We start from the raw sequence: 12,399 nt of genomic DNA, 5'->3' as shown, positions 1-12,399 counted from the left end.
GTACCTCAGGAATGGTTTGTGCAGGAAATATTCTAGTATAATGTCCAGCACAGTAATTGTGGGCCGAAGGGCCTGTTCTTGTACTGTTCTATGCTCTATGTTCAGTTTTTTTCCTCTATTCATGGCGGCACTGTGGCGCAGCGGTAGATTTGTTGCCTTACAGCCCTTACAGCAATGGAGACCCGGGTTCGATCCCGGCTACGGGGGCTGTCTTTACGGAGTTTGTACATGCTCCCTGTGACCCCGTGGGTTTTCTCTGAGATCTCCGCTTTCCTTCCACACTCCAAAGGCGTACAAGTATGTCGGTAAATTGGCTTGGTATAAGTGTAAATTGTCCCTAGTGTGTGTAGGATAGTGTTAATGTGCGGGGATCGCTGGTTGATGCGGACTCGGTGGGCCAAAGGGCCTGTTTCCACGCTGTACCTCTAAACTAAAATATTAATAACATATATGGAATACTGGAAAACTATGCATCATTAGAAGCCGCGTCCTGGATTTAACGGAAAAGACATGCTCAGGAATCCGCTGACTATATGGCGGTTGACCCACATCACCTTCCAGTTCCAATTTGCAGTAATTATCTTTGCAGATTAGTCCTAGACTGGCTGAAACAAATGACTATACAATAGCTTTGAATTAGCAGAGTAATGCAATGTAATATTTGGAACACTTAAATAAAGTGATATGGACCCATAACAAAGTGCTGATGACAAGTATTATTGAAACACTAAAATATTTATTTTACAATATTCAGCCATGCAAACTGGCTCAAGGTTCTTGTTGAAGAATGAGTTGCAAACCGTAATCAGTCATATTTAAAATATTATCCTTTAATGCCATTTTTCAGACACCTGGATAGACATGGAAAAAAAGAACTGCAGATGCTGGTTAATACACCAAATGACACAAGTGCTGGAACAACAGCAGGTCAGACAGCATCTCTGGAGAACATGGAAAGGTGATGTTTTGGGTCTCCGAAACGTCACCTATTTATGTTGTCTGGAGATGCTGCCTGACCTGCTGAATTACTCAAGAACTTTGCATCCTTGAGTTGGACATATATGTTGAAACTATTTATGGACTTGTGTGAACAAAACTGGGTCTGTCTATGCACTATCTTAGAAGCATGCATAGATGGTTTGTGCAGGAAATATTCTGGTATAATACCCAGCACAGACATTGTGGGTCGAAGGGCCTGTTCTTGTGCTGTACTGTTCTATGTTCTATGTTCAGATCTTTTCTCCATGCAAATAGAGGCCATTTGTTCTATCCATATGCATGCTCCCTCAAAAAGAGCTAAGGCTAAAGGTTACGGTGAGAAGACAGGAGAATGGGGTTGAGAGGGAAAAATAGATCAGTCATCATTGAATGGCGGAGTAGACGGGGCTCATGTTGTCGACATCCCCGTGGTGAGCCCTGTCAACTGACCTCAGTCAGGCGAGCGACAACAAACAGAGACAGCAACAGTGCCGCAGCTTGGCGCCAACCCAGAGGATGCGGCCTTTTCAGGGCGGGCACCTACAGATGTCGAACCGGATGGCATCACCCTCTTCTTCTTCTTTGTCTCTCCACCAGATGTTAAGTACTCTCCTAAGGCAGGTGTTAATGAATGTTTGCAGTCTGTTTGTAGTGTGTTTTATTGTTTTCCATGTCCCTGATCCATTCAGCATCACCTGTTTCACATTTGAGTTAAAGATGTGTATTTTGGTGTTGATTAAGATGTGTTTTGAGCTCCAGATCTTCCTGAGCATGTTAAACATCCCCCTAGCTTTATTGATTCTACTTTTTATGTCTGCCCCAATGTCCACAACACTGCCTAGGTCTGTGAATGTTTCTACCTCCTCTAGAGCAGTGCTGTGCATAAGGATAGGGTTATCGGTTTTGGAGTGGATCCTCATAACCTGTGCCTTTGCTGTATTGTGTGTAAGACCAAGTTTTGTTGCAGCTTGTGAGAGTCTGTCCATCTTCTCCTGCATTTGTATCTGTGTGTGTGAAAAGAGAGCTATGTCATCTGCAAAGTCAAGATCATCTAGCTGCTCCCACATTGTCCACTGAATTCCATTTTTTTCCCCTTCAGTTGTTTCCATCATGATCCAGTCAATTGCCAGGAGGAACAGGAATGGTGACAATAGACACCCCTGCTTAACGCCCGTCCTGACACTAAAGCTCTGAGAGAGCTGGCCCGCATGCATAACTTTGCATGAGGTTCCATCATACGTGTTCTTGATTAAGTTTATGATCTTGGTGGGAATACCATAGTGGTCCATTAGGCACCATAGTGTTGTCCTGTCTAAGCTGTCAAACGCTTTCTCAAAGTCGATGTATCCGGACGTGTTCCATTCAATAGGCTGCTCAATGATGATGTGTAATGTTGCTATGTGGTCTGTGCATGAGTGATCGTTCCTGAATTCTGCTTGCTGGTCCCGTAGCCTCTTGTCTACAGCTTCCTGAAGACGGTAGAGGATGACCCGGTTGAGAATTTTACTGGGTACAGAAAGTAGGGTGATCCCTCGGTAGTTGTCACATTTTCTTAGATCACCTTTTATTTATCCCTCTGCCCATTCTGTGGGTGTCTTTTCCTCTTCCCAAATTATCCCAAAGAAGCCATAGTCGATATCTACTTTCAGGGCTTCAGATGGAATATTGTCAGGGCCAGCAGCCTTGCCAGTTTTCTGTTGCTTGATTGCAGCCTTTATTTCTGATTTTGTTGGTCTGTCACATTTAATTTGTAGTGGTTTCCTGGCTTTGGGAATGTGTGTCTGTTACAGCCGGTGGTGGCCTGTTTAGGACTTCTTCGAAATGTTCTACCCATCTGTCGAGCTGCGCCTCCTGGGTTGAAAGCATTTGACCGTTCTTGTCTGTAATTGGTTTATTACTATGCAGATATGTCCCGGACAATTTCCTTATGATGGTAAATAACTGCCTCATGTTCCTTTGTGTCGCTGCAATTACTGCCTCTTTCGCTAGCCTCTCCACCTGTGTTCTCTTGTCCCTCATGATATTCTTTCGCACTTCTTTGTGGCACCTGTTGTACTCCTTTTGGGCTAAAGCCTATTCAGCTCTTGTTCTTGAGTTGTGCACTTTCTCCTTTAACTTTCTCCTCTGTTGGATTGTGTTGAGGGTTTCTGGTGTTATCCACTCTTTGTGCTTTTGGGTCCTTCTCTCTAGTGCCTCCTCACAGGTTGAGATCCAAGCAGCTTTTAGGTGTTCCCGCTCCTCATTTATTGTCCATCCTTCCTTCCTCCTCCGCTTTAGCTCTGTGTTTACCCTTGAGAGGGTATCCTTGAACTTCACCACTTGAGCACTACTGAGGTATTCAATTTGGTATTTAGCTATTTGGTTTTTGGCCTGGTGGTGTCACTTCAGCCTTAGCTTGAATTGCCCTACGTGGCGGTCTGAAGCTGGCGGTCTGAAGCTGCGTCTGCTCCTCTTCTTGTTCTGACATCTTCCATGGACCTTCTGAACTTTTTACAGATACAAATGTGGACAATTTGATTTTCTGTGACACAATCTGATGACACCCAAGTTGTTTTGTAGACTGTTTTATGAGGGAATACACTTCTCCCAATCACTAGGTTATTTTTAACACAGGTCTCAGCAAACATCTCGCCGTTTCCATTCATTTTCCCCACTCCATGCTTTCCCAACACTGCCTCATATCCCTCGTTTTGGCCTCCAACCTTAGCGTTGCAGCCACCCATCAGGATAATGAGGTCTCTGCCTCCAATATTACCAATTAGGTGGTTCAAGCTGTCATAGAACCTGCCCTTGACATCCTCTGAATCATTGATGGTGCATAACATTGGATTATGTGGGCTTTCACTCTCTTGTTGTTGGTTTTGAAGGTTGCGGAGATGAGGCAAGAGCTGATGGAATCCCATGCTGTTAGAGCCTTTCTAGCATCCTTCATCATCATGATGGCCACTCCCTCTGTATGCTTCACTCCCTCCTCTTCCTGTCCGATGTAGGTAATGGACTGCCCGCTGACCAATTTGATCTCCCCTGACTGTGTCCATCTTGTTTCAGGCAAGCCCAAGACTATGAGATTGTAGCGCACCATTTTGTTGGCAATTGTGGCAGCCTTCTATATCTCACTAAATTCCATTACCATGCTCCCAAGTTTCGTCTCATCTATGGACCTTTGGGTTCTGGTCCAATATTTCAACCACTGCTGCTGGAAGAGCAAACGGATGTTGGCAGGCAAGGCAGGGGGATTAGTGCATGAATCTAAAGAGACTACTTCAAATTTACATTTGGCCCCAGTGAGACCACATCTGGTAGTTTTGGCCTTCTGATTTCAAAAGAATATTCATATCTTGGCAACTGCACAGATCAGGACTGTAAAGTTGATCCATAGACCCAAGGGAATGACGTTGAGGAAAGATTAACTACACTGGATCTTTAAAGGATGCTTCGATGAATATGGCAAAATTGGTTCAAAGTATGGAAAGTTTGGATATCTGGGATGCGAGCATGGGATTACTGCTATATTTATAATGTCAAGATAATATTTTTACAGATTAAGGAGAGCATTTAAAAGAAAGCGGAAAATGGATGAGGAACCTTCAGACTGGAAGGAGGCCTGGCACATCGAGTATTTGCCAGCACTAGTGGTCAATAAAGCAACTCTAATGCGCTTCAAGACAGAACTCGCAGGTAATTGTCTACGAATGAGATCGAAGGTCATTGGAAATATGTACAGGAAAACACTGTGGAAGGATGGATGAGAGTAGAAAGTCATAGAGTCTCTCAGCATAGTAACAGGCCATTCAGCCCAAGTCATCCATGCCGACCAACATGCCCCATCTACACTAGTCCCACTTGCCTGCATTTTGCTCATATCCCTCTAAACCTATCCTATCCATGTAATTGTCCATTGGTCTTTTAAACGTTATGATAGCACCTGCCTCAATGACCTCTTCAGGCAGTATTTGGATTATTGTCTGCAGTTCTGGTCACCCTATTACAGGAAGGACGAGAGTACAGGCACTCCCCAATTTACTTAAGGGTTACGTTCCCGTGAACCCTTGCGTAAGGCAGATTTTTCATGAGTCAGAACCACCATCTCCTCCCCCTGCCCGGAATAACTCACTGAGAGTATTAACTATCTCACCTGCGTCCAGCTGTGTCCGGGGCACTTTCCGCGGTGCACGCCCTTCTGGGTAAGCACCGCCACCATTGCCGGCTTGATTTCCATCTTGCCAATGGGGCACTTCCTGCTGCACATGGCCTTCTGTCGGTTTGCGTCAAAGCCAGAACTTTTTCCCCGGGGTGAAAATCTCACTGGCTAGAGGGTATAGCTTTGAAGTGAAAGGAGGAAATGTAAAGATGACGTGTGGGGCAAGTTTTTTTACACAAGGGATGTTAGATGCCTAGTGCCCGCTGCTGGGGGTGGTGGTGGAGGCAGATGTAATTGTGACATTTAGGAGGCTTTTAGATAGGCACAGGGATATGCAAGGAATGGCTAGATATGGAGCATGTGCGGGCTGATGAAGCTAGTTGGCCTTGGCATCATGTTGGGGACATTATGGGCTGAAGGGCCATTAGGCTTCAGAGATACAGCATGAGAACAAGCCCTTCGGCCCACCGGGTCTACACCGACCAACGATCACACTGTATACACTAGCAATATCCTACACACTGGGGACAATTTACACATTTTTACTGAAGCCAATTAACCTACAAACCTGTACATCTTTAAAATGTGGGAGGAAACTGGAGCAACTGGAGAAAACCCACGCAGTTACAGGGAAATCGTAGAAACTCCATACCCGGGTTCAAACCTGACCACGGGCACTGTTTGTAAACAGCACCATGGTCAGGTTTGAAGCTGGGTCTCTGGCGCTGTAAGGCAGCAACTCTGCCGCTATGCCACCGTGGCACCTATTCCTCCACTGTACTGTTGTATGTACTATCTTCAATCGATCAGTTGTCTTACACTTCATTGCTAGAGACAATGAGGCAGTGTGTAAATCAGTTGGTTGAATTATCATTTAATAGACATTTGGTCAGGTACACGGGGAGGATATGTTTAGAGGCCAAATGCGGGCAGGTGGTAATAGCCTAGAATGGGTATCCTGGTCGGCATGGGCAAGTTGGGCCGAAGGGCATGCTTCCAGGCTGTATATGACTATCTCAGGAGCTTGTCATGTCAGCAGGATAGACTGTTTTAACCCCCGCGTACCCCTCGATAATATTTAGGGACGGTGATTTGATTTCTGGTGAAACTGCCATTCTTAAGAGACTTGTATGCGTCCAAAACACATTATCACATTGCCTTTTGTGTTGAACAACAGAATGCCTAATTGATACCCTTGCAGTTAGTAATCATTTGCAGATACCAATGACCTTGGCAATGCAATCAACATATTTGTATTTAAAAGATTCATGATGCCTGATAACATCCTTCACAGTAAACATTTTCCCACTATGCTTACAAATAAATGGCCAGGGTAATATTCAGTAAATTGTTTCCTATGCGACTAATGAAATTTACAGTGTTTCATTTATAATTCAGTTAAAAAATATATAAATTGGTGCTATAATATTATCAGTGTCATTTGATAAAGGGCAGACAATATAACTGCTATGTTACAAATCTCGAGCGCAAGTGCATTTTATCTTTCAGTGTGGATATTCATTTATTCTGTCCCTAATGCAGGTGCAGTCTGATAAGGAAAGAACCTGTTCCTATAAATTCAGCGAAAATTAAAATAAAAGAAAACCTGCAGATGCTGGAATAAATGCAGGTCAGGCAGCACTTGTGGAAGAGAAAGAGTTAATGTTTCAAGTCTGGGAGCCTTCATCAGAGCTTAATCTGAACTTGCAGAACCATGGAATTTACCTTCATAAGTCATGCGAGCAGAATTAGGCCATTCAGTCTATCGAGTCTCCTCCGCCATTCACTCATGGCTGATCTATATTTCCCTCTCAACCCCATTCTCCTGCCTTCTCCCCATATCCCTGGATACCTTTACTAATCAAGAACCTGTCAATCTCCGCTTCACAAATACCCAATGACTTGGCCTCCACAACCATCTGTGGCAATGAATTCCACAGATTCCCCACCCTCTGACTAAAGAAATTCTTCCTCATCTCCTTTATAGAATCATAGAGTTATACAGTGTGTCCAACTTGCCCAGACTGACCAACATAGTCCCACTTGCCTGCATTTGGCCCATATCCCTCTAAACCTGTCCTATCCATGTACCTGTCTATGAGTGAAGAAGGGTTTCGGCCCGAAACGTTGCCTATTTCCTTCGCTCCATGGATGCTGCTGCACCCGCTGAGTTTCTCCAGCACTTTTGTCTACCTTCGATTTTCCAGCATCTGCAGTTCCTTCTTAAAAACTAATTGTTTTAAAGTGCTATAGACCCTGCCTCAACTACACCATCTGGCAGCTTGTTCCATACACCCACCATCCTTTGTGTGAAGAGGTTACCCCTCAGATTCCTATAAAATCTTTCCCCCTTCACCTCAAGCCTATGTCCTCTGATTCTCGATTCCTCTACTCTGGGCAAGAGACTCTGTGTGTCTTCTACCCGATCTATTCCTGTCATGATTTCATACATCTCTATAAGATTTTATACATCTCTATTCTTTCTAAAGGTACCTCCTTTTTTCAGAGCTACGTCCTTTAACCTGTGCTGCAAATCAATGTGAAGAATCATTTACCTTACACTTTTGGGATCAGGACATCACTGGTAAAACCGGCTTTCAATATCCACCCTTAAATATTCTTGACAAGGTTTGGGTCAATTGCCTACATGGAGAACATTGTCTGGGGGCTGAAGCTGATTCCACAGTGTTGACGGGTAAAGAGTTCGCGGATTTTGACCTTTAAAGGAAAGGCGATATACTTCAGCTGATATTTGGCTTGGGCAACATGAAGTTCATGGTGATAAAAAGCATGGAGTCTAAAGTAGGGTGGTGCCAGCAAAAGCCAAAATAGACAGCACTGTATAAAGAACTGTCCTCAAGGCATTTGACAACGGGATTGGCTCTGACAATACGGCGTCAGAATATGCCCTTGCAAATTGTCACGGATGTCAATGGAAATTTAAAATCCAGACTAAAACGCTGAGTTGCAGTACAGCTATGTTGGCAATGCATAGGTTTGCCAAACAGTTTAGACCTTGACATCAAAACTCCCTTGGAGGCCAAGTCAATGGATATTTTTAACGTGGAGATTGACAGATTCTTGATTAGTAAGGGTGTCAGGGATTATGGGAAGAAGGCAGGAGAATGGGATTGAGAGGGAAATATAGATTTTACTTCAGAGTCACATGAGTGACTACGTGAAGAACCCGTCCAGCACGCATGCGCGACATGAGCGTTCACGCAGTGCTACAGCGACGAACAGGAGTACAGGCGCTCCCGCTACAAGCTTTAAAAAGACGAATCGTCAGGTAAGTATTACTCTGAGGTCGTCATTAGAAAACTTGTTTTGCTTTGTGTTCTCCAGACTAAGAAAAAACTGGAGAAAATGAGCAAGGCACGACAAGGGAAAAAGACCGCCCCCCGTTCGACTCCAACAGAACAGGAGCGTTCCATCAGTGGGGGGCGAGAGGCGGCACCTGGACCGCACACGCTGCGGTCCACAATCAGTGATACCGAGCCGAGCCCAGTACCGCTAGCGCAGCCTGACCAACAGCAGCGGACTGGAGGAAAATCAAAACGGAAAACCAACCGGTCGGTAATCACTGATGACTCTGACCAGGAAGACTCGCCACCCGAGAGCGGCAGAGGCAGCCGCCTGAGCCGCATGGAAAGGCTCATGGAGCAAATGCTCCAGCGAGACTTTTCGGGAGCTGGAGCAGTCTCGCCAAGGGAGTTCAGGCACTCCCCCAGTGCATTACAATGCACTGGCCATCGCTTCTCCCTCAGCCGAGGGCAGCATTGGCGACCAGGACTGGGTTGGTCAGGAACAGAGGTCACTGGCCGAAGATGTCGGGAGTACGCCCGGGGTACAGGACCAGGAAGAGCTGCTGGGCATGGTGAATCGATACGTGGCTACACCACGTGCAGAGCGGCCGTTGCAGCCAAAACTGGCGGCCAGCATTGACTACCTGTCCTTCAAACCCCTACAAGAACAGGTAGTCAATGAGGCACTAGAATTATATTCACCTCCAGAGAACTGCATTTCACTCAACGTACCGGCCATTAACAGCCAAATCGGGGGGTACGTTGGGCAGAGCATCCGTAACCAGGAGCTGAAATTACAGCGCATCCTCAAGCTCCTGACGTCAGCTATTACATTTTATGCTCGTTCCATGGATGGGGTGGAAATGACCACAAACCAGCAAGACACCCTGGCTCTGCTGTGCAACACCCAATACGAGATAAACAACCTCCGTAAGGAAATAATAAGACCTGCCCTCAACCCCAAATTTGCAGGACTGTGCAAAACACCAGCCTCAGAGCCACAGATCCTGTTGTTTGGCAAAAACCTGTCGAAACAAGTAAAAGACCTCAAGGAAGTCCAAAGCATTCAGCCTCATGAGGGCAGGCCCCGGAATGAGCAGACCCACACAACCCAGACGGCAGTACCCCACCGCCACACCACCAGTCGACATCAAACCCATGGGACTGGTGAAAGCTCGGGGTCCGCATACCATCCCCGAAAGCCTTTTTTAGGCCAGGGCCCAGAGCGGACCCCATGGAAAATGCGCCACCCCCAACCAGCAGTACATCCAACAACACAACGTCGGATGAAGAAACCGAGGAAAGGAACACACCCATAACTATGGGGGAAGGTGGGTCTGGTTCCTACCAGCATATGAAAAGTGGGGGAACTGTACTAACAGGGGGGAGATTACACCTGTTCATGGAAGCATGGAGGTCTATCACTAATGATAGTTATATACTTAACAGTATTCGTGGATATAAAATAGAATTCATCCAAGAAAACATGCCACCAGTTCAGCATGCACCCCAAAGGGTCTTTACCCTCTCAGTTAAAGAAAAACTAGAGGGTCAAGCAGAACTGGTGAGGTTACTCACAAAAGGTATCATTGAGAAATCCAAACATGAACCTTTGGAATGTGTCTCAAATATATTTACCAAAAACAAAAAAGATGGTGGATGTCGCATCATCATTGACTTAACCTCACTAAATACCTTTGTTAAGTATATACATTTCAAAATGGAAACATTTGTAACTGCCAAATAACTGATTTCCAAAGGATACTTTATGGCAAGCATCGATTTAAAAGATACCTACTATTCAGTACCCATTCAAAAGGATCATCGCAGATACCTGAAATTTACCTGGATGGGGCAACTATAGCAGTTTAAAGCATTGCCTAATGGTTTAACATCAGCCCCAAGACTATTTACCAAGATATTAAAACCAGCCTTGGCAACATTAAGAAAACAGAGACATATTGTCATGATGATGATATTCTAATAGTAGGCAAAACCATGGAATTGGCTAAATCAGCTGTATTAGCTACCAAACAATTGTTTGAAACCCTGGGATTTGTCTTACATCCAGATAAATCTAAGTTGACGCCATCCCCAACTATGGACTATCTGGGATTCACAACTAACTCAGTCCACATGTCTGTAACATTGCCAAAAGATAAAGCAGCAGAATTGGCACAGACGTGTAACAATTTAATGGTTAGCGATCGACCAACCATTCGACAAGTGGCAAGAGTAATTGGCAAAATAGTAGCAGCATTTCCAGCTACACAATTTGGACCTCTGCACTATCAAAACCTACAAAGGGCAAAAGTGCAGGCGTTAAAACGACATACAGGTCATTTTGACCGAACCATGAATTTACCCATTGAAGCAATATCAGAGCTACAATGGTGGATAGAGAACATTTGGCATAGTTCCAGCCCTATCATCATCAATAACCCAATGTTAACTATACAAACAGATGCCAGTGCTCAAGGCTGGGGAGCAACTAATACCATATCCAGCACAGTTGGTAGATGGACTAACCTAGAATCATCTTTACTACAGACACTGGGCATAAATTATTTGGAAATGTTGGGTACGTTTTATGGTTTAAAAGCATATTCTACGAATATGCACTACTTGCATGTTCGTTTACAGATTGACAATACCACGGTGGTGGCCTATATTAACCACATGGGCGGAATAAAATCGATATCATGTGACAATTTGGTCAACACAATCTGGCAATGGTGTGTCGATAGACATATTTGGCTATCAGCAACTTACCTACCAGGTAAGCTAAATACAGTGGCAGACACCAGGTCACGCAAATTCAATGATAACACCGAATGGATGTTAAATCCCAAAGCATTTGCTAAAATTACAAAGCAATATGGCACACCAGATATCAATCTCTTTGCATCCAGGCTAAATCACCAGGTACCAATGTATGTCGCTTGGGAACCAGACCCTGAGGCAGCAGCGATAGATGCCTTCACGCTGGACTGGGGAAAATTTTTATTTTATGCTTTTCCCCCCTTCTGCCTCATCAGTCGGGTACTACGCAAAATACAGATGGACTCTGCTTCAGGTATTTTGATAGCACCCGACTGGCCAACGCAGCCATGGTTCCCAGTGGTCCTCGACATGGTCATCGAAACCCCAATGACCTTTCCCAGTAGCCCAGACCTATTGACTCACCCGGTATAAGCCACCATGATAAAATTAAACTACTGGGTTGCAGATTATGAAAAGACCAGGTACCAATGTATGGGCCTGGGACTGTCTGACAGGACCATCAACACGATGACAGCGTCCCACAGTATGTCCACAAGAAAACAGTACCTATCGAGCATCAGGAAGTAGGAAAGATACTGCTCGAACACAGGAACTACATACTCATCTACAACCATAACCAATGTACTGGAGTTCCTGGCAGGCCTTCACCACAATGAAGGACTAAGCTACAGTGCCATCAATACTGCCAGAAGTGCTCTGTCAGCCTATCTAATACAGGCACCAGGACAACAGGCCATAGGGTCTCACCCGCTGGTGATCAAACTCATGAGAGGTATATTCAACCCCAATCCCCCTAGACCTAGGTACACCCAAATCTGGGATGTCAGTGTGGTCCTGACATACCTAAGGGGATGGTCAACAGCCAGGTCTCTCACCCTGGAACAGCTAACACTGAAGACGGTCATGCTGATGGCACTTGTCTTAGCATAAAGAGTCCAGTCCCTCCATTTATTCTGACTGGACAACATGGTTATAACACCAGACCGTGTTTCATTCACCATTCAGGAGCTGGTAAAGCAGAGCAGGCCAGGAACATCAGGCCTAGTTATGGATTTCTGGGCATACCCACCTGAACCACGGTTATGTGTCATGACCCACTTATTAAATTACATCAACACAACAAGAGATCCCCGAGGGAGAGAAAAAGCCTTATGGGTCAGCCACAAGAAACCTCATGGTCGGGTGACGAGC

At 45.1% G+C, this 12,399-nt stretch overlaps 1 pseudogene; it reads right to left on the bottom strand.

Annotated features, from left to right (window-relative positions):
• Positions 1-466: 466 nt before the first annotated feature.
• LOC116972564 lies at positions 467-5,197 on the bottom strand (annotated as a pseudogene).
• Positions 5,198-12,399: the final 7,202 nt, after the last annotated feature.

This window comes from Amblyraja radiata, chromosome 4 (assembly GCF_010909765.2).
Source record: "Amblyraja radiata isolate CabotCenter1 chromosome 4, sAmbRad1.1.pri, whole genome shotgun sequence".
Lineage (NCBI taxonomy): Eukaryota > Metazoa > Chordata > Chondrichthyes > Rajiformes > Rajidae > Amblyraja > Amblyraja radiata.
This window is presented reverse-complemented; position numbering and strand designations above follow the sequence as displayed.